This window comes from Pithys albifrons, chromosome 3 (assembly GCF_047495875.1).
Source record: "Pithys albifrons albifrons isolate INPA30051 chromosome 3, PitAlb_v1, whole genome shotgun sequence".
Taxonomy (NCBI): domain Eukaryota; kingdom Metazoa; phylum Chordata; class Aves; order Passeriformes; family Thamnophilidae; genus Pithys; species Pithys albifrons.
In genome coordinates, this window is record NC_092460.1 from 77,612,946 (window position 1) to 77,634,295 (window position 21,350).

Consider the following 21,350-nt stretch of genomic DNA (forward strand, 5'->3'; position numbering starts at 1 on the left):
CACACACAAATAAATAAATAAAATTAATCCCAGTTTTTCAAGGCAACTTGCAAACAGTGTACTAATGACTTTATTTGGTCCATATTCTACAGAATCATTAAATGTACTTGTATTCCACACTCTGTGTGATGGTTTTGTGTGAAGATAAAATTTGCATACATGTTGAAAGGTGATGCTGGGTTGATACATAGTAAAGACTGAATAACAAATTCTATTCTATAGCTTCACACTGAAAATTATTTTTGCAGGGAAGTAATTTAAGCAGATGGAGAACTGAATGTACAAAAAAGGCCAAATTCTTATTTTGAGAAAAATATTTTCCCCTATTTTGTATAACTAATGGTTTAACAGGAAAAAAGGTGCATGTGTTTCTGGACATTCAACTCATAGCTAATTGAGATGGGAACTACAGTATGGTGTCATCTACCTGAAAAGTTTCTGGCCCCTATGACTATTAACCCATTTCTGAAAATGCTGTGAAATGTTCATGACTTAATATCTGGTTTCAGTAGTGCCCAGTAAGTCAGTGTGGCAGAAAAAGTCATCCATTTTTCACAGAGATAAAGTAGAAAGTGTACTTCATTCCTTCTGGGCACAAATCTTCACAGTAAACAATCTCTTTCATTCAGTTTTCTGCATGTGGATAGGTCATGTTACAGGGGAGATGAAGGGACAGAAATGAAAAATTCTTTGGGATTTATAACATGAAGCAATGTGTCCCCATCATTGTATTGCCCTTTAGATTAACCTTACATCTTCTGGAGGACCTGATAATATTATTTCAGATTTCAGTTACGAAACCCATTCACCTGCCTCAGACTTTGTGTTGTTCTGTCATTGCACTATCAGAGTGCCTCCCAGGGATTTAAAAGTAGAAATGGCAAAGCTGCTGAGTTAACTGATGTCATCGTTTAACCCAAGCCAGCAATTAAGTAGTCATGTAGACACTAATATCTAATGAAATTAGCAACTATGTTCTTAGCAGTTTCTTGATTGCATCATATCAGATTCAATTTCAGGGATATAACTAGAACAAAACATATATATGGCATCTCTTATTTAGTTATTTTTCCTGGGTTTATATCTGTTCCTTCCCTGATGCCCAATTACTGTTAGAATAAGAAGGCATGACACATGATGAGGTATTGAAAAATATCTCCTCTGAGCTTTGCTAAAGATGCTAGTATTTATTGAAATGTGCTTTATGTTTTCTAAGTTATATATAAGTGTCTTAGAAAGTACATTACCTCTGTACTACTGCAGACTGAATAAGTTTTACTGAATGCAAGTCCCCATGGAGTCTGGTACTGAACGCATTATTGCTCTAAACACAATTTACAAGGCAGATCAAAAAATAGCTTCCATCTTTAACTGGAGGGACAGCTTTAATACTCAATTCCTCTTTCTTCAAGCTCACACTATTCTGTTCATGGCACTGTTAATGTATAGGCTTTATGACAGTCCTGAGGACTTCACTGTCACTGTCCAAGCTCGCTTGGCCGTGGCAGATGGACCTTGGGACTTAAACGGTGGGGCCAGTTCTGCGCACGCTGAGCCTCACCTAAAAAAAATCCACTGTGCAGGCTCGAAGGGTACACCCCCAGATGGGGAGAGCTCTTCCCAAATCTTCGTTCGCGAAGTTTGGCCATACACATACATGTCTCCCGAAAAACTAACAGCAGTGCTTTAAACTATTCAAAATGAGGAACATTTACCACATAAGAAATCATTGGCCTTGTTATTTGAAATGAGCTACTGTACATAAGTTGCACAGCATTTTTGTTGGAGCCCTGAAAAACCTTTAAATACATCCCTTCTTCCTTAATTTTATGCTTTATACTTCAAATATAGAATAGCACTGAAAATACACTTTTCTTTAAATAAGTAGAAATAGGACTGATTTTGGGGAAGATTTATATTCTCATGGATCCACATCCTGTAATTTCAATTGCATCCCTGGGAAATGTGTTTCCAGAAAGATGGTTTAAATGGCTGACAGGCAAATATTCATTGATAAAAGGTAGACTAATTAGACAGTTCTTCTTTGTTATAGATATTCATCTACTGTTCTCTGCAGAGTGGTGTGCTTACAGGCATATAGTCCCATTTATAGTCTGGTGACAAGGGAAAGCTTTTAAAACACATTACAGATATTGTTATTATTTAGAAGACACTAATTTGTCAAGAATTAACATTACTTTAATTTCTTAGAGAAAACATAAATTTATCAAAACAGAAAAACTTGTTTGTGTTCCCAGGCTGGGCACTTATTGGGGTTGCTCTTATCCTGAGTAAGGGGGCACCATGAATGACGGTCAGAAGAGCTCAGGCACAGCAGGCATCAGAAGCCTTGATCAGAAGGCTTACAACTTAGAGAGTTTCCAAGATAGTTTATTCAAGACAGTTTCACAGACAGTTCCCTCATAGCTCACAGATCATAGTTCCTAGTAGTAGTTCCTAGTAGTACCTGAAGTAGTAGTTTTACTGTCAGTGACATCCACACCTTTTATATCCTCTCACATCCAACATGCCATGACATTATTGGTTAACCAGTTCACCTCACATACACCAAAGCATCTCATTGGCTACAAACACCCCCCTCCCCCCCCCCCTCCAGGTAGCTCTTTTCTCTTTAAGGAAGAACTCTAAAATGCTTTCCTTAAGGGATGCACTCACAGTCACTCCTACTGGCACTGATGGTGCTGTTCACATGGATCAAATAACTGTACGAGACAGTGATCTGTGGGTGGTCCTGAGCTGTTTTGAAATAGAAACTATATTACTGTATGTTATGGGTTTGGCCAGGTGGGCCTAAATTTAGGTTTTAAAGTTCAGCTAGGCCTAGGATTGTCAGCTGATTTAAGCTGGGCTGAGCTAGCTAACAGCTGAGTTCTTCCAGCCAATAATGTTGTTTTCCATACCATACTACATCATCTCAAAGGGTGTAAAATCCAGTCTGTGGGAGTGGCTTAGTCAGTTCTGCTATGGCTGAGGTACAAGCTGGATGTCATCCAGCTTTTGGCTTGGAGCAGGCCTTGCTGCTGCCCCTGCTGCCTCTGCTTGCATTTTGTTTGCATTCAGGGAAGTAGAAACATTTTTGTTGTTACTCTTTCTGTTTCTTGCTATGTGTCTCTTAGAGTACTTACAGATCTAGTGTAATAGATTTTGCTTTGTATTAATTGGGGAGTGGGAAGTTATTCCTTGTTATATATATGTAACTTGTCTAAGTGTGTGTTATATTGTAGTTTCCTCTTAATTATCTCTTTTCTGTATAAATACATGTAGTTAGTTTCAGCATAAACCTGGTTTGAAGTGGTTTTTCCCCCCTCTCCCTCTTCTTTTTCCCTTGCCTGGTGGGGGGGAGGAGGAACCCTCTTCACTCTGTCCTGGACAGTTGGCGATTTACCAGCTCAACCCAGGACACTGTATAATCCTTCTCATTCTCCCTCTTCTGTGAGGTGTAATAGAAAGTCAACAGCTGAACTAAATTTTTCTTATTTTACTTTTGTTTTGGTTCACCTCAGGCCCGCAGGGCCTCTCCAGACATGTGATGCATTTCATTTGAGAGGGCATTACCGTGGGGACCTATAGGCCCCAGAGGGCATTACCTTGGGGACCTGTTATTCATGGAATGTCCTTAGTTTTAGCTTTTAATTTAGAAAATAATGAATGTATTGAATTTAAATAAAATGAATTATCTGAACCTCCACAGATTGATCCAATACACTTACAGATGAGTGTCTGACATTGCAGAATAAGAGATATGCTGAACTCGGAGGCTTGTGGGACATGGATATTTTTGAAGTTTAACCTGACTTATGTACTGAGTGTCTGCCAGTACTGTACTAGTGGAGTATGCAGCTTTAACTTTAAAGCAGCACTGCCCTTTTCTACTTGTTTACTATTACCTCAGAGATCCCTTGCTTCTGTTTTCCACTCTTCAGCATGTTTTCTTTCTTTTGTATGACCTGTCAAGTCTTGCTTTTTCTACTTTGCTTTACCATTTTCTGTGATTACATTTTTGTATTTTCCTTGCAGAGTGGTCCTCCTTTCTCCCTAATTCCTATGTATTGCCACATATACCAGGGATAGTTCAATCAAATACACATAGGAATCTATTTTTCTTCGAAACATCCTTGGAAATTTTTCCCTGCAACTCCAGGAAAGATCACTTATGTTCGGTATTTTAGCTGCCAGGTCCATGGAGATGTCTAAAGTACCTTACAGTACCTCAAGTAGCACTATATGCCTGTGTTTCAGGAATGGAATTGTACTTGCCATCTCCTTCTCACCCTGCAGTGCATTTCACCACCATATTCTCCTTCTCTCTTGGTCTTTTTCAGTTTTTTCCATTTCTTAAAATCCACCTTAAATTGTCTTGTTGTCTTACCCAAAGCACTCCTCCTAGCAGAAGAGTGTCCCTCAGGACCTAATCTCTGTCTTCTGCCAACAACAGCCTCTTTATGGTGAAAACCATCATCTTCAACCTCGTCCTTTCTCAGACAGTCCCTCAGTAATCAATACAGCTGTGTGCTCTGCCATCAGACTTCTGTCTCAATGTGACTGGAGACAAATATGGGGCAGAGAGAGGATGAAGATTTTGTTCTAAGTGCAGAGGAAGCTGAGATTTTGAAAAATCAGTGTATGAGAAAACATGAAGAAGATGCTAAGTGAAAAAATAATCTTTAGTTACACAGAGTGACAGTCATGCACACTTGATAATTTTCTTTTGAAGTCTAGCTGGAAGAGAGAAGGTTCCTCAAGGAGATTCAGACAAGCAGCCTGAAATAGCAGAATCACTGGGGAATAGGAAGCAGGCAACCAGTTGTTTGCTTTACAAAGGAATGAAGGAGAATTAAATCATGTTTGGGATTGAGAACAGCAAACTAAACCCACGTTGCACCTCCTCTCCTCCAGGGATTAACTGCCCTTGTCTGATAAAGAAAAAGAAGCTTGTAGACATTTGCAGCCCTAAATGTACACAACACTTTTCTACACTTCAGAAACATTGGGAAGCAATGAAATCTGGAGCTGCTGTCCATATTTAGCATACATAAGGGGGTGATTCATACAAGTAGAGTTATAGTTTCCACAGTGCTAAACGAAAGAATCAACTGCTAGTAATGAGCTGCTTCAGTCTAAAAAACCCCAAAACATGATTTTCAGTATTCAACTCTGCTGTTAACAATAACCAGAGCATATTAATCAGGATAATTATGTATTTACTACCTTTTCCAACATTTCTTTCCTACAATGATGCTTTCAAGATTTTCCACTCAGGTCAATGCAACACTTTTGCATAATCAAAGAAAATGTGGAGGAGAAAATTTTAGCACGGACATTTGGGGAAAACAGTAACACTTTAATTTTAATTACACAATTTTAATTGTAAGAGTGAGCACACCCAGTCTTGCAATTAAAAATTGTACAGAAATACCTTGAAAGTCTTAGTGTGTCCATGAAAATTATGCAAAAGGAACACTTACCTGTCTTCATGTTATATCTGGTCCTGTGCCGTTTTCCAACTTTTGTTAGCAATTTTTAATAATGTTTGTCTCTGACATGAAGACAGAGGGTCTGTCACTGTTGGGCCTTGTGATGAGTCTGTGCCAGACTCATTGGTACTGTGGCACAGACTTATAACTCAGAGCAGATATTCCACTGCTCTGCTACAGATAAGGCTAAAGATAATGCTGTAAGTAGCTATAATGAGTACGGGGTAAAAATTATTCATTTTTGGAAGCAAAAGTCATCTTGATGACTAGGCTACAGAGCTCAACCTTATCTCAGTCCAGTTTGCCTGCATAACCGAGTGTTTATTGTTACACCCTCCTTGTAAAAGAGCTAGTGTTGCCTCTTTCTGTTTGTTTGTTTGTTTGTTTGCACTGACTGAACAAGCAACCTGTCAATTTTTAAAACATTATTCCCATGGTATATTTCATAACACCTACATTCATCATGTGTTTTTAGAGTACGAAATACGAGTCAACTAATAGCGTAGTTCTTCAGCTCTACCAGTCTGTTCCGAGTCCTGCAATGTATAACTTTGCATTGTTAATTAAAAATGCAATTACTGCTTATATGAACATAATATTTTTACTTGACTATAAAAGAGGAATGAAGATGCTAGGTAAAACTGCAAATTTTAATACAGCACCTGACTTATTATTCTGCAGCATGCTTCCAGCAGATAATTTTACAGTGCATATAAATAAGTAACAGTCTTCTAACTCATTCACATGACCTTTTAACCCCTGCTCATACCCCAAATAAAAGGAACAAGAGGTAAGACTTTCAAAACTGTTCCAGTAGCTTAACATACTAACTCACATCAAAACACACAAAAAGTTGTCACTAGGTTCAAAACCATGTACCTGCATTCAGGTGGCCTTATAATTCAGCTAATTACTTTTCTTGGCAGAGCTGGTTAGGGAGAATCAAGGTATATATCCCCTAAGCTGGGCTGGCTCTGTCGAAATGACTGTGATGTTGATGCTCTGTATTAGCACAGTGGCTTGTACTGGTACATGGATGCCCAAACTCAGAGCTGCCATTGGCAGTGCACCAGTCATGGACTAATTATATACAGAAGTTTTTAAGCAGAAGCATGTAATGATAATGCAGTCTGATAATAATGGAAAGTTTCCATTTGCAAGCTGGGGGTAAGAAACCAAACAAACCTGACTGAAATATTTCATGGTCTAAATTATGTCTCTAAAGAATTCATATGCAAATCTCCCTCCTGATTCTTCTGGCAGTGGCTTATTTAAAAGCATTTGAAATTTTTAAATTCTTAGTTTATGGCAGCACTTCAGACAACAACCATAAGTAATTATGGTCACATACATGGATAAAGGCAATTGTCAGTCCTATTAGTGTCAGACAGTGATGCACATTGGAAAGTAAATGGCTCTTTAGTTAGTCCCATTTGTTCCATTGAGGAGTTAACGGTTCCTGGACTTCTACTTATTGAGAGCTCTACCAAGCTTTAGTAATATAATTATTACCATTATCAGCATTAATTATAATCGTAGAAACCACAGAAGCAGTGAGTCAGTAAGAAGGACATTATGTGACTAAGCAGGGAGCCATTGTCGGATCCCCCCTAGCACACCTGTACTCATGCCTAATAAGGAACAATGTAATTTATTGCAAATGTCTTGTGGTTTGAATGTCTTCTAACTCTGGAAGCATCAGATTTCAGTTATACAAATGACCCTCAAACCTCTATTTTAATCCCCTTGCAACTTTGCCTGTGCATCTGAGATCTTTCAAAGATTATCAGAAAGGGGCAGTAGATGTGAGAAATGTACTAATAGCTAATTGAGCTACTGACAAAACAAGACTGAGCCTGCTGAGCTAAAGCAGGTAGAACTGATGCTCAGGTTCTTAACAACACATAGAAAAGAAAGAAAATGAGACTGCTAGAAAACACTTTGTTATTCAGGGAATGACAGGTTTCCTCTCCATCATGACAGGAAAATTGTATTCAAAAGAAAGAGGGAGGTCTTACTTTTAGACTACTGCAGGACCTATAGGGGAAAACTTTAAACAACCAGACCTGGATCTCTTATGTTCTTCCTGGCTCTGTACCCCCAAACTTTTACCTATACCTTTACTTCTTGGCTAAGGGAAGGCAGAAGCCAATGTTGGTCACATCACTTGTCATAGGACTAGGAACAATCTTTGCTGGGAATTCATTGTGAGTGTGGATGTGTGTCTGTATTTTCATATATCTGTATATTTATTTGTCTGCATGTGACACTTAGGGACATGGTTTAGTGCTGGACTTGGCAGTGTGAAATGGATGGATTCAATGATATTAGAGGTATTTTCCTATCTAAATTATTTTATGATGCTATGATCTATTTATCTTTGCTGCATTCCTGATTTCTTGTGATGTAGAATGAGCATATCCATGGCAGTGCTGAATTTCCTCTGATGAAGAAGACAGCTTTTTTGGTCTGGGAGCCAGAGATTTGTTGGTACACAGTGTCTGTACTCACTTTCCAGATGAGTGTTCACTAGGCAGAAGGAAAAAAGCAGGAGGGGTCTTGCATTAATACCAGTGCACTGAGATGTAGAGCTGCTGAGTAATGCCTGGCATTTTTCTGCCATGCTGTATGGAAAGGAGTGGAACAGCTGAGATTAGGAATGATGCAGTGGGATTAACTTGTAAACTTTGTGCCCTTCTCACTGACTCTTGTAAATTCTTGGTAATTTTGGCATAAAGGTTATTTCTGTTAAATACCAGTGACTTGCACAGTTCATAGCTTCTATTGATGAGCTCACGGAAGTTACTGAAGGCAGCTTCAACACGCATTTCTCACATGCCTTTCCAACTGCCGCCTCCTCTTGTTTTCCTCCTGTAGAGATTTCCTGTCTTTGCACCATCCTCTTTGTCAATTCTGGGAAATCTCTGCAGCCCTTCACCACCAGTTTCAAACCTTAGGGTCGGCATTTGACTCTCCATGGTACCATTTCTGTTTTGACTGTGTTATACTGTAACTCCATTCCTTCTATACCTCCCCTTATTTCTCCCTCTGCTCTCTCCCTCTTGCCTTCTCATTGTGCATCCCATCAGCCCTTCATGTGCCACTGCACAATTACACTATTTCTCCTGTCAGAAGGAACATATGTTCCTGAGATACTGGCTCTGGGATTCATCTTCATCTTACTGTCTGCCATGAATGCAGGTCTGTACTATGATTTGGAAGGACATTCAGAGAAGTGGCTGGAGTCTGTGACAGCTGCAACCCTTTCTATAGAGTGTGCTGTGGTGATCATAGAACATAGAGCCGGCAGAGGATTGTGGAGTGAGAGGCGCAACATCAGTAACCTATTTACTCTTTGGTACGTGTGATGAAAGGCTGTGTGGACACAACTGCTGCACTGCATAGGCTCAAGCTCTTTTCAGTGTGCATGTCACTAGGGCATGCCAATGTTTCCAAGGACAGTTATACCTGTGCAAGTTTTGCTGATACAAAGAGGTAAACTGCTTTTGTGAACACCCAAGTTCTCCTCCCATGGTTTTTTTTGACTGTCACTACAGTGAATAACATTTAGTGAGACAGATTTCTGACACTGATCAGACTTAAATTTCAAAAGCTATTGTGTAATGAATAAACAAGAATATACATCAGACAGAATGGAGCACCTTGCCTCACCTAGTTAGTAATAAATCATTGTACACTCCAGATAACATTGCTGATTGACATGGCATTTGATATCTCAGAATACTAGTGTCCTAGTTAGAGCGTCCAGGACTGTTGACCATGGATCATTTGCAGCAGCTGCCCAGGGCACACCTGACCCCTCAGGCTACAAGCTGAGTGTTAGAGGAACCTGTGAGACAGGGTCTTCACACCAATGACTCAGGTGTGATAACTCCCCTCCAGGGAGGCATTAGCACCTTCACACCCAGCCTAAGGGGTCATGTCTGCTAATGGGCCATCAACAATTCCAAATATACCCCATGACTCACAGAGTCAGATCATCCACTGTGGAACTCCCCGCCCTGGGGGAGGTACTGGGCATTCTCGCCTAAACCAGGGGGTATATAATCTTGGAGTTTGGGGACCTCTGGGACCACTCATTGGATCTAGAAGAGGACCAGAACCTCGACAGGACTGCGACCACCACTCTTGACCAGACTGTGACCATCTTCTGCATCAACAGGTTTTTCCATTTCTTTTACTTTGGACTCAGGGGGACCACGTAAGGCTCAGCACAGGGGCTAACGAACACTGTTATCTTTGTGCCCCAGGGTACTGGGTTGTATTTCTGGTTTTTGGGGGTTAAAACCAATTTGTCTTTTTATCATTGCATTTATGGTAGTATTTCTTATTAAATTGTAACTATGATTTATAATCTCTTTTGTGTTGGGTTCATTTCTCCTGCCAGTTTACCTTTAAATCAGCACAACGAGTTTTCCCAAAACAAACAATTTCTTTATTCTTTTCATGTGCAGTACAATGCAAGTATGACTCAATGCACAGTTTTTCTTCAAACATTTTTGAGAAGAATCTTTAGAAAGTGTCAAATGGTGACATTTTCCTCAAATGTGATAGCGCATATAAATTGCAAAATGATTTTATAATTTCTGCTAGAGGGGGGTCTCCTTTGATGCTTGAAAAATTTTGCCAGCACCAATTAAAGAGATTTTAATTAGATTTTTGGGAATTACTTCAAGCTGTAAGAAAACATAATTTCTTGATTAAATTTTTCATAATTAAGTTATATTTTGGAAATCCTTGTAACCTACAACTTTTCACTAAAAGCATGGATGGATTGTACAAATAAGAAGCTGAATGGGCCATATAAATACTCTTACATCTAGTTTTGAATGTCCAGGAGCCTGAAAGCACTAAACCAAATGTAAAGTCTAATCCCAAATGTATTCTGTTGTGTGCTCAGAGTCATTATAATGCTTTGGGGAATAAATTCACCAGTTCTGAAGTGCTCATCAAGAGAAATTAAATGGCAAAAGGATTACTAATGTAACATTTAAGCAATGTAATTCAGGACGCAGATTGCAACCAGCACAAAGAAGAATTAACTTTATTATCCTGCACAGTTATAATAATTGAATCGTAAGTATTTTAGTGGTATCTTGAAAGATACAAAAAAGTGTAAAGCCTCAAGTTTTCATGGGCATCAAATGGAAGATAAGCACCTCAAGACCCCTTTATGTCTTTGAAAAATTTCCACCATCTTGTGGACAAATTTGGTATTGTATAAGGAAGAGGTATAAAATGGGAGAAGTTGGAGGGGTGGTAGTAGCATAGCCCTTTCTCCTGTGTCTCTCCCTGGTTATGTGGATGTACAGCCTATGTACCCATCTGGCCCCCCAAGCAAGAATGAAGTTATATCCATCTTTGGACATTATATTGTATCTATTATTATGGTAATTTGAAATTGCATGTCTGGAACTCCACTGAGTATTTAATTTTCATACTGTATCTGGTAGATTCTTGTAGTGTGAAGTTCACTTTGGCTGCACTGTTTTTGAAGGGCTCAGCAGAGGTTGTTCTCTGAAGCTGGTCAACCTGAGTGCTGTCTCTGAAGCAGGATGAGGTGTTTGGCTGCCAGTAAGAAGCAAAATCTTCTTTTTTGAATAGTATAAGAACCACAACTGTGTTTGCACCTGACGGAGTAACTTATTATTTCATTTAAGCAGTCACTTACATAATCTGTTTACACTGTAAACTCCTCTGTGGCCTCCCCCCTGGCCCAGACTGGCACCAGTGATATCCAAGGATCCTTGGCTCTACTTTGCATGTGCCAGACCATGGTTATCCCTGGCTCACACTGCTGAGGAAATTGCCTTACAGGGAGAAACAGCTCCAGATCTCCAGAAAGATATGAAATGTAAAATTACAGACATAGGTAAGGTTGTTGAGGCAGTCATTGTGAAGAAAATGAAAGCCATTATGAAAAGATATAAAATCCTATGGGAAAGAAATACTAGAGAGATTTATGCTGGTTTTTTATCAATAAACAATACCCTTTTAATTTAAACAAGATATATACTCCTTGCAGAGTCTGTCTGCATGTGGCTAAAAGTGTTGGTTCCTACTGACCTAAATGGGAGTGCTAACACTTAAAAGCTAGCTATGATTTTTGCTGAAAGTCTAGATACCTCAAGCCATTCTTCCCATGGATCACTCCTAAAATGTTCCCACTGGTAGGCACTCTCTTACTCTTCATCTTGTGACTGGGCACTGAAGTCATGCAGTATTGTTACTGCTTCTCATTTAAACACCTGAAATGTTTAAGGGAGCAAATGGATGATGAATAGTCTGATTACTAAAAGCAAGTAATATGTAAAGAAGAATGAGTATTCTTTGTTTCTTAGCTTTAGTGAGTGTCGCAGTCTTGGTCTCTTTCGGGAAGGGACCAGACCAGCGACGGGGTTCGCAGACTGCCTGCTGAGCTGTCGTTCGCGGCTATCCCTTGACCCAAGGTATGGTTTGCCTCGCGAGCTGAGAACAAACACCAAGGAGCCAAGGGTGGTCTGACCTGATCCGAAGATCTAGGCTGATCCAACTTTATTGGGGGGAAACAGGGGTTTATATAACTTGGGGTAGGGAAGGTTCTGGAAAAGGGGTGGAGCTGAGGCGGAGCATGCAAATCCACCTCAGCCCATAGGGTAGGCAAACTAGGGGGGAGTAAACTTGGGCGTGGACTGGTGACAGGCAGGGCCAGGGCCGCCCCCTAGAGGGAGCTGACCAATGGTAGCTGTCTCCTTGTTGCTAGGCACCTGCCTGCCTGGGGGAAGGTTCTGGAACTGGGAGAGCAGTAGACATCTTTATTTTAACAAAAACTGGGGATAAAACTGGGGATTTAGAAAGTCCGTATAGTAGTGTCATTGTCCGGGTTCTTCGGGGTCTTCCTGGAAATAGTGAAATAGTCAACGGCCGCTCGGTAGTTTATAGACCCAGGGAGATTCAGGGTATATTCGGTCAATTTAGTAGTAATTGGATTGACATATTTATTAATGTGCCCGTCTGTCTTTCCTAGAAAAGTACGGTTAGTGAAGCGGTCTAGGGAATCGAGTTCGGAGGTGGTATTAATAGAAATGAATGACACTATTGTAGATTTCAAATTGTCTGGGTCCGGGTCCTCGTTAACGCGCCTGGGCATGGTGGGGGTGGCTGGGTCAAGGAGGACCAGCCGGGCGATGGTACATGGACCCCCTACAGGCAAGGACAGAATGCCTGTCCAGGCGCGGTCACCGCAGACCAGGAACCAGCCTTTGGGTAGAATTTTTGGCCGAATGAAAAAGTGGGACTTTAGAGGCTCTCTGTACCATTTGTTAAAGCACCAGAATGAAAGGTTGCGATAAGCAAAAGAATCGGGTGTTAGCGTGTGGTTAACAGTAGCAGAGGTTTGGCGAAAATAAAAACAGGTGTTAGTGCGGGGTGAGCCTAAAATTTTTATCTCGATAGGTTCAGAGTCGGCCGGGGTCAAGTAATAATAATCATTGAACAGCCGACTGACTTTGGAGCTATCGGGGAGAGCCATCAGGTGAGATTTTAGAGGGTCGTCTATGTTAGTATTGGTTAAGCAGATTTTGCCAGAATTCATTACATCCGAGAGTTCAGCCCAGATGTTACCCCGAAGGGCCGCTTTTGGTGGTAACTTGGGAGATGCTGGAGTCGGGATGGGATGATGTTCGGTCGGGGACACGCAGCTGAGGAGGATCAGGATCGCGCAGGGGTCGGTCAAGGAGACGACAGTGGCCGCGATGACGAGGGCGATGGTCCTTGGAAGACCCGGACTCGCTTGGAGGGCACCCATCTCGGACCGCTTTCTGTTGAGACACAAGCGTATCCCTTTCCCCAGGTTATTAGGGGAAAGGGGCCCTCCCATTTGTCGGTCTCAAGATCTTTGAACATTACTTTAGGTTTTTCGTCATTTAGGTTATTATTTTCATTGAAATGACGAAGGATGGGGGTCAGATTTCCTTCTTGGCGGTTCAGGAGATTGAGGACGTATAAGGCTTTTGCCAATTTTTCTTGGGGCGTTAGTGATGCGGTGCTCTTTTCCTGTTTTTTGAGCATGTTTTTTAGAGTTTGGTGAGCACGTTCCACTATCGCTTGTCCCGTAGGATTGTGAGGTATCCCCATGGTGTGTCTAATGCCCCACTGTTGGAAAAATGCTTGCAGGCTGGCTGAGGCATAAGCAGGGCCGTTGTCGGTTTTTATTTGCGCTGGCACTCCCATGAATGCAAAGGCGGCAGTTAAGTGCCTCTGAACATCCTTACTTTTTTCCCCCGTGTGGGCAGACGCCATCATTAATTTGGAGAAAGTATCAATTGAAACATGTACATATTTTAGACGGCCGAATTGTGGAATATGAGTGACGTCTGTCTGCCACAGCTGTAATGGCTTCAGCCCCCTAGGATTGACTCCCGAGGGCTGAAGGGGGGAAACTTTCTGGCACTCTGGACAACTTTTAACAATTTCTTTTGCTTGATGTTGGGTTAGGCCGAATTGTTTCTGCAGCGCCTTTGCGCTTTGGTGGAAAAATTCATGGGAGGCGCGCGCCTGCTGCACCAAGTTAGGGACAACGGACACACCTGCCAAAATATCGGCTTGGCGATTTCCCTCTGCTACGGGACCAGGGAGAGTGGAATGAGAGCGGGTGTGAACAATGAAATATGCGTGCTCCCTTTGGCCAATTAACATAATTAGAGTCCGAAATAGGGTGAAGAGTTGTTGATTATGCAATTTTTTGAGGTAGGAGTGTTCCGCTCTCTTAACAACTCCTACTACGTAGGCCGAATCAATGACAATGTTCAGAGCCTGGTTGGAAAAGATGGTAAAGGCTCTGACCATTGCCGACAACTCCACCACTTGGGAAGAGCCTGTGGTGATATGGCAGTCGCTACACCACTCATCTTTGACTTTCCATGTCACCACAGCCTTGCCCGTTTTTCCCGACCCGTCGGTAAATACCGTGATGGCGCCGGGAATAGGGGTCAAGGACCGCATCATTTTTAAATTTAGGGGGATAAATTTGAGTTTTTGAGTGATTTTCTTTCCGGGTAAGGAGAATTGCACTTGGCCCTCAAAATCCTGGACCGCCAATTGGAAATCTGTGGAAAGAAGGACCATTTGATCATAAGTTTCTGATGTTACGGGGAGATATATGGTGTTAGGGTCTTGACCTTCCATTTCCCAGCACCGCTTTCTCCCCCTGAGAATGACCTTACTGATCATCTCAGGGAGAGTAACGATGGTTTTCGAGAAGCAGTGCTGGAGGAAGACCCACTCCCAAATGATCACTTCGTCGTCCTTCTCATTAATTTGCCCTATGATGGCAAAGGGCTGCTTTGGGCCTTTTAGCACAACCAGGATAGGCGGAACCCCAACCAGCTTCCTCTGGGACTGCATTTTCGAAATTTTGTTTTCTACAATTTGGAGGGCAGTTTTGGCTTCTTTTGTAAGGGATCGGGGCGAATCGAGGTTGGGATCCCCTTGCAATAGGTCAAATAGGGGGCTTAACTCATTGGTTGTTATTCCTAATTGAGGCCGAATCCAATTGATATTCCCTAACAATTTTTGCATGTCGTTTAACGTCCGAATATCATAATCAATTTTAATCTTTTGAGGAGTAATGGAGGAATGGGACAGTTTCCATCCTAGGTAATGCCAAGGAGAATCCCATTGGATTTTCTCCGGTGCGATCTCGAAATGGAAGGCCTGCAATGCTGTGGTGACCGAATTAAGGACCCGAATTACATCTTTTTTGGATTCTGCGCAAATTAAAATGTCATCCATGTAATGGTAAATGATGACAGTTGGATTTTGGAGCCGAATTGGGGATAAAATTTTAGCAACATAAATTTGGCACAGCGTGGGCGAGTTCTTCATGCCCTGTGGCAGAACCTTCCACGAAAACCTCTTATGGGGTTCTCCGGCATTCCTAGTTGGAACAGAAAATGCGAACTTGTCCACATCCTCCGGATGCAAGGGGATCTGGAAAAAGCAGTCCTTGATATCAATTACTACAATAGGCCAATTACGAGGAAGCATGGATAGGGCTGGCATACCTGGTTGTACTGGGCCCATGGATTCCATCACTTCGTTTATTTTCCTTAAGTCATGTAATAGCCGCCACTTGCCCGACGCCTTTTTGATGACAAAGACGGGGGAGTTCCAGGGACTGGTTGATGGGGCGATATGGCCTAATTCTAGTTGTTCCTTTACGAGTAGTTCCAATTGGTGCAGCTTTTCATCTGGAAGGGGCCACTGGTCTACCCATATAGGTTTTTGAGTTAGCCAATTAAGTTTGGGTAGCAGCTGCTCACCAGTGGCCGATGTTAAAAATTTGTTTTTAATTTGGCGCCCCACTGCCCCAGTATGTCTCTCCCCCATAGCGTCATGGGCAGTGGCAGTATCAGTGGCCTGCACGAGGCCACATTCCCGTCAGAGTCGGTGAAGGTAACCACATGCCGACTCTGCATGGGTTTTAGGGTCCCCCTCACCCCAGTAACGCTGAGCATTGTCTCTTCCTTTGGCCAGATGTCTGGCCAGTCCCTGACGGCAATGATGGTAATATCTGCCCCTGTGTCAAGTAGCCCCTCGATGTTCGTCCGTCCCAGGGGTGAGGCTACTACTACCGACAACAGGGGTTGTTCCGCCGTCAGGGTCGTGGTCCAGTTGACTGCCTTCTCCACGGGCTGATGTCGCTGCAGTTGGGAGGTAGGGAGAAGGACAGCCACCGGATCCATGGAGGAGACTTCTACTGGGGGGAGAAGAACTTTGAAAAATACAGTTATGTCATATCCATTGAGATTGTCAAGTCCGTTGATTGTCACAATTTTGGTTTGGGCAATGATGCCCCTTTGTGCTGCTTGCGCGGCTGGTTGGAGGAGGTACTCCTCCCCCTCTTCCAATGGCTGCTTAGATGCTACTTTCATCTCGCACTCCTCCCCCTTTAGGATGGTACAGGGATCACAGGGGTGCAAGATGATGCAGCGAGCCCGCTCTAGTGCAGGCTCGGCTCCGACTGAGCCCGTTGGAGGCACGCAGGAGAGGCATTTAGTGTCGTCGCGCCCCTCCTGGCGCTCGGTGGGGAGTTTCCCTGCCCACCACCCTCTTTGTGCTGCGTTGGGGGGTCGCTAAAGGTGACCTGCTTCCTATATTGGGACTTAGGTGGAAGCGGGTCACCATTGATGTCGGTTACGGACCTACACAACGAGGTCCAGTGCTTCCCCTTACCGCAGCGCTGGCAGTTGTATTTTGGTAATGTCTTTGGTGAGGGTGGTGGCTGGTTGGCGGGGCAGTGTCTTTCGTAATGCCCCACCTGGCCGCAGTTGTAACAGCGGCCTGTGGCCGCGCAAGCAACAAGTTCGAGGTCTTTTTTGGAGTAGTCCACGTTGCGGCAGGCCTCAACCATCTCCAGCAACGTGGGCTCTTTTAAGGGCCGGAGGATCCTCCGGCATTCCTCATTGGCCTTTTCCACGACTATAGATCTAAATAGTACGTCCCGGGCTTTAGGGTCGCTAATCTGCTTTGAAATAGCTTCCCTAAGCCGGGACGCGAAGTCGTAGAACGGCTCTCGTGGCTCCTGAAATATTAAAGCATATGAAGGTGTACTGGAGCTTGTCTGTGCCACCTTCTTGATTGCCTCTAGCGCCAAGTCCGCTGACTTATGGAGGATAGGCAGGGGAACCATGCACTGCTGAGCGTTGGTAACAAACCTCCCCTCCCCGTACATCTGGTCGATGGCTCTGTCCTTTGTCAGCCCCCTGGGAACGGGGACGAAGTCCCCTTCGGTGACGTGTTTCCTTATGAGTGCCTTCCACTCCGCCTCGAAGGCGGAGTATTGTAGGGAAGGAAACCAGGTGCTCGTGACCTGCCGGATGTCATTTGGCGTAAGGTCAAACGCCTGGAAGAAGGATTCCAGGAGGCTGAGCGTGTACGGGGAGTCCAGGTTGTGCTCAGCTATGGCCTTCTTGATGTCCTTCAGTACAGGGTAGGAGATAGGCCTCCACTGGGGTGGCCTACCTCCCTCCACATGCACTGGGAAGGCCTTGAGCATGTCTAAGTCCCCTGCCTGGGCCGCCTGCTCGTGCACGGCCTTCCACGCCTTCTCCTGCGCCTCCACGATGTGCTGTACTACCTCCACTTGGGAGGTGGTGGAGGCCGGGAAAGCACGGGCCGTGTCGGCGGCCGTGGTGTCAAATGTGTTTGGCCTCGGCGCTGAGGCATGTGTCATGTCCGGAAAGTCATTGTCCAGTAACTGTCCCATGGGACTAGTGGGGGGAGAGATGTTAGACTCCCCCTCACAGTCCAGTTCATCACACCTCTCAGCCCTCGGTGTTATCGGGGCGAGAGAGTGTGCACACTCCGGAGGCGACGATGTAAACCGGGCGACGCGACGGCACTCCTGCAGTGTTTTGATGGAAAGCTGCCGGTGCACGACGGATCAGCATAAGACCTGCGGCCTGGCCAGGGCCTCAGACCTACACGGCTTCTCCGGTGCGGCACAGCAGGGTGGACAGGGCAGGGCACGGTGGCAGGGAGGCCTCGGTGGTGATGGTGGGTAGGCCTCCCTCGAGTGGGCCTCGGGCCTAGCCGCATGGGCGCAGCCATGTTGTTCCAGGTGGGCGGGGCTGTAGGCCTGGGTGGAGGCGTGGCCACAAGGTGGAGGCGTGGCCATGACGCCATGAGGGGCGTAACCTTTGGGCGGTGCCTCAGGGGGCGTGTACTCGGGTGGTCCCTCCCATCGCTCCCCGTCAACAGCTCCTCCCACAGCTCCTCCCCTGTTATCCCAGGCCACGAGGTGTTTCGCGCCGCCGCCATTTTCGCCGCGATCCATGCAGTGTCCCCCCTCCGCCATTTTGCCCTTGATCTTGTCCTTGGGGCTGGGGCAGGAGGACGAAGGCTTCGAGGCGCCATCTTGTGCCCTCGCCGAATTAACGGTGGGGTGCCCAGTCCTTTGGCGGTCCTGGAGCAGCATGTACACCAGCCGCCAGGCGATAAGCGTCTTTGCCGCTGTTTTGTCGCCCTTTTTCTCCGCCTTCCAGAGTGTCCCAGTGCTCGATGTTAAGCTCCTCTGGGACTTGAAACTGGTGGGAATTTATCCAAGTAGCCAGGGCTTTTAGGGAGGCTTTGTCATACTTGTGGCCCTGGTACTCGATGACCGCTCTGATTTTCTTATAGATTGGGCGCTCGGATTTCCCCAGAGCGGCTCCCATGATGTTAATAAAAAGATGGAGTTCCGAGTCTTTCAGTCTTTGTAGGGGGATTTGGAGATGGGGGTAGGAAGGGTAGGGGCTACCCCGGCAGCTCACCTCTCTCGATGGTCGCCTGCTCCAACGATGAGGTGGGGCCGATGCCCAGTCTCTGCCGGGGGAGACTGCCGGACCACAGGGTCTCAGACACTCCTGCGGCTCTCACCGAATCGGGACTGCAGTGAGCCTATCTTAAACGACAGACTCAACAAACAGTCCCGGGTTTCGGCACCATCTGTCGCAGCCTTGGTCTCTTTCGGGAAGGGACCAGACCAGTGACGGGGTTCGCAGACTGCCTGCTGAGCTGTCGTTCGCGGCTATCCCTTGACCCAAGGTATGGTTTGCCTCGCGAGCTGAGAACAAACACCAAGGAGCCAAGGGTGGTCTGACCTGATCCGAAGATCTAGGCTGATCCAACTTTATTGGGGGGAAACAGGGGTTTATATAACTTGGGGTAGGGAAGGTTCTGGAAAAGGGGTGGAGCTGAGGCGGAGCATGCAAATCCACCTCAGCCCATAGGGTAGGCAAACTAGGGGGGAGTAAACTTGGGCGTGGACTGGTGACAGGCAGGGCCAGGGCTGCCCCCTAGAGGGAGCTGACCAATGGTAGCTGTCTCCTTGTTGCTAGGCACCTGCCTGCCTGGGGGAAGGTTCTGGAACTGGGAGAGCAGTAGACATCTTTATTTTAACAAAAACTGGGGATAAAACTGGGGATTTAGAAAGTCCGTATAGTAGTGTCATTGTCCGGGTTCTTCGGGGTCTTCCTGGACCTTCCACACGTCGAACTCCGTTCGGCGATCCCTTGCTTTCCTCCATTCCTGCATGTCCATATATTCCCCATCTCCAACAAGTGAGCATTTGCTCGGGAAAAATCCATGACATTATTTCTGAACACATTTGCCCAATCTGATCTCATGTGTGCTAATGTTTGTTCAAGAGTAAGAATGCAGTCTCTAGGGCTTATGTTGAAGTTTGCAAATACCTTTCTCATTGTATCATTCTCATTCTGTTCTATTCATTGCAGAATGGATAGTAGTGGTCCTTATGAATGCTATGAGGACATCTAACAGCAACTGGTGTGACTGCTGTCTAGTTCCAGAAGTTTGGAGTCATATCTCTGATTTTCTCTTTCCTAACCATGAAAAATAACTATGAGAGGAATCCATAAACATGATATGAAAAAATTCTGTTATATTTACTTCTGATCTTTACTGCTTTAGAATTGTGGGGTTTTTGGAAGTGCTTGGGCTTCTTTACTGATTTCTGAGCTTGTGACTGAACTTATGACAGCAGTGATGGTAAAGAAGGGATCCAACATCTAAAAAAACATAATATGTGATTTAAAATTAATTAACCCAGAAAATTATTACTCCAAGGGAATTTTTTAAATTAAATATTTTCACATATCAGCCTTACAGTCAGCTAGGTCATCATTTGTGCAGTGAAATGCTGCCTTTGATGAAGCAATATATCTGTATAATGTTATGAGATAGTTATGTCAGCATTTCTTTACCCGGAGAGTGTCCATAAAGCAAGTAGAGTTTGTATGTACTCATTGAGAGAATTGGGTACAGCTTCACTGACAGATTTATTGTTTCTGCATACATCCAATATACTAAACTGTGTGTTGAAGTACAGTATTTTCCCAAATGTGCAGAAGATGTTTTAAAACATCAACTATAGTTTTATAAACTATACAATTCAATTCGAAATCATGTCAGAAGCACTACTACTGCAGTGCTAAGAAGGATTTATATGTCCAGGAATAAATAATTAATAGAGCAGTTGATACACAGGGAAGATTACACTGATTAGGCTACATGATAGATGATACCAAACCAAACTGTTCCTGTAGACATTGTGTTGAGAGCCTTCAAAGGCTGTCAGGGGTGAATTGGTTCTGGATTTAGCTGTTCATTTTCTCATATAGCAACTTGTCTTGTAACAATTCACCTCTGTCAAATAGACATGAAAGGTACATCATTAATTTGAAAATGTTTGGAACCAGCTGAGTTAGTGTCTGTTACAGGATTTATCCCCCTTTCAGAAATATGACTTCATTTTGCTGTGATCCCACATCACATGGTAGGGTTTCTATAGTCTTTCTAACTTGGATAAGTACACAAAATGCCTCAGCTGAAATGAATGTTAAAGTTCAACTAGTGTAAAACACTGATGCAACTCTACTTCGAGCCTGTTCCCTCCACTCTTATCTCAGACTCATTCATGTTACTGGGAATCACTGTGGGAAGAGGTTACTTTACAGAAGAGAACAACAGATTACTATATGGCTTCCTTCTATATTTCTGTCACATGAACATATGTAAAAAAGTCTCACTGACACTCTTTCTGTTCTGTGAAATGTTAGAGGGTAGTCCCTCTGTGAGGCTGTCTTCTATTGATTGGTTTTGGAGCAATGTATTCCATCATGGTCAAAAAGGAGACAGGACAGCTCACTGAAAATGTAAGCTGTTGCGCTGTTCTTCCCCTCAGGAGGCAGCTGTGATAGGCCTTGTTTGTTCAACCAAGTCTTTAACTTGTGCAGAAGTTATTACTCAGGCAGTGTAATTTTCATGTAATACTTCTTATTAGAACTTCTGCTC